Genomic DNA, 2,436 nt, shown 5'->3' on the forward strand with positions numbered 1-2,436 from the left:
TCTGCCGATGGCTCCGCGGAAGCTGACCGGGCCCGGTCCAAGATGGCGGCGGCGGAGGAGGCCTCCCCTCCTCTCTTCTCGTCTCTGGCGCCGACCCGCCCCCGAGTCCCGAATATAGGCCTGTCATTGCTCCCGCTGAACGTCGCTCCTGACCCTTGGAGGCGTTCTATTGGTTCCTGGCAGGGATGTGCCCTGCCCCCTTTCGCGGATTGGGTGATTGCTCCAAGGCGCGGCGTTCGATTGGCCTCCCGCGCAGCCTGCTAGGATTGGCTCAGGTTTTCCTCCCCGCTCCTCCTCCTCCTCCCGCCTCAGGGCACAACACGCCAGCGCGAGGACCCGAACGTCAATCAAGAGACCTGTGTCGTGCTGATTGGATGTATCCGCCCCCCTCTCCTAAAACAATTGGTCGCGGGGAGGAGCTAGGACAGTCCAGGGGCGGGAAGTCGTCCGTCAAGTTTAGAGCTCTTTTTAATTGGTTGCGGGGGCATATTCTGCCTTGAAGTAATTGGTTGGTCCTGGAAGTGGGTGGGGAAAGCGGAGGAAGGCATGGAGTGTGGGCGTTAGAGGCCGCGTACCTAATGGGAGACAGACAGGTGCCTTCAAAGCGGGGGCCGAGCCGAAGTCATCTGCCAATCAAAACAGCCACTGGGCCAAGGGGGAGGAGCTGGACAAGAAAGTCCACCCCTTTCTCTTCGTTGGCCCTAACGGTTATCATTCATGCTAGTTTGACCAATAGCGTGGCGAGTGGGCGGTAGCTGCTCGTAGAGCGTGTGAAAGAGGGTGTATGTAACTAGCAGAAGTGGGACTTGGGCGCAACCCTTGCGTCCCGGCCAGGTAGGCTGCTTCCCTGTCTCTCAGCTGCCTCTTCTTTCTCCAAGTGCCTCTGTGTTGGCACATCTCTGAAATTATTTGCTGAGTGAAAGAAGGAAGGGACCAGAGACAGTGCTTTAAGTCACTGGCACCGTGCATAGCAGAATTGGTTGGGAAACGTGAGGCGTGGAGTTTTTGTCCTGCCCTTGCCTGGTTAGGCGACCAGATGGTGGGAGAGTCATTCTCCTCTGCATCTCCGCTTCCTTAGTGTGTTGAGGACGCCGCAGAAGGTACAGAGGAGACGGGTGGCTCCCTAATGCCTGCTCGTTTCAGGTCTCAGCTCTGTCGTCTTCTTGGGGAGAAAACTTCCCTGACCTCCCGGGCGGAGCGCTCCTGTGCGCCTTGTTCGTTAGAATTTATTTTTGCACATCTTCCGTCATTTTCGTAATTATTCGGTTTCCCTATGTGGATTTTGCATCTCCAGCACTTAGCACGCAGGAAGTAGTCAGTAACCATTTGTCAAAGGAACAGATGAACGAATGTGAGGAATGACTTGTGATTGAAAACTTACTAGACACTGAGGCTTCCACGAACCGGGAGGCATTTGCCCAGGGTCACACAACCGAGATGGGAAGCCAGATCCGCCCCTTCCTGTTTAGGTGGTGGAAAGTAAGATAAATCCCAGAGAGAAGTGAAGGTGAGTAAGTACGGAGTCGGTCAGCACATCAGAATGGCCTGAGGCAAGAGGGGGAGGAACGCTTGCAAAACTGCATATTCTTAGGCTCACATGCAGACAACGGGAATGAAGGCTAGAGTTATTGTTCTAGAGCTTTGCTATTCAAATTGTGGCCCCTGCACAAAGTATTGCTTCTCAGACTCCTCCGGAATCACCTAGGAATGTGTTAAAATGCAAATTCTGCTTTTCTAACAAGTGCCCCAGTGATGCACATGGTCCACAGTTCATACTTTGCCCACCAATGATCCAGAGTGATGACTTTCAAACTTGGCTGCACATCACAGTCACCTGAGGAACTTTTTGTTGTTATTGTTGTTGTTGGTGGTGGTGTTGAGACGAAGTCTTGCTCTTGTCCCCCAGGCTGGAGTGCAATGACACAATCTAGGCTCACTGCAAGCTCCGCCTCCCGGGTTCAAGTTATTCTCCTGCCTCAGCCTCCTGAGTAGCTGGGATTACAGGCGCCCGCCACCATGCCTGACTAATTTTTGTATTTTTAGTAGACATGGGGTTTCACCATGTTGGCCAGGCTGGTCTCGAACTCCTGGCCTCAGGTGATCCGCCTGCCTCGGCCTCCCAAAGTGCTGGGATTACAGGCGTGAGCCACTGTGCCCGGCCGGGCCTGCAATTTTTTAAAAAAGTTCCTCAGGTAGGCCGGGAGCAGTGGCTCACGCCTGTAATCCCAGCACTTTGGGAGGCGGAGGCAGGCGGATCACCTGAGGCCAGGAGTTCGAGACCAGCCTGGCCAACATGGTGAAACCCCATGTCTACTAAAAATACAAAAATTAGCCGGGCGTGATGGCGCATGCTTGTAATCCCAGCTACTTGGGAACCTGAGGCACAAGAATTGCTTGAACTCGAGAGGTGGAGGTTGCAGTGAGCCGAGATCGTGC

The sequence above is a fragment of the Mandrillus leucophaeus genome, unplaced genomic scaffold, assembly GCF_000951045.1.
Source record: "Mandrillus leucophaeus isolate KB7577 unplaced genomic scaffold, Mleu.le_1.0 Scaffold104, whole genome shotgun sequence".
In the NCBI taxonomy this organism is placed as follows: Eukaryota; Metazoa; Chordata; class Mammalia; order Primates; family Cercopithecidae; genus Mandrillus; species Mandrillus leucophaeus.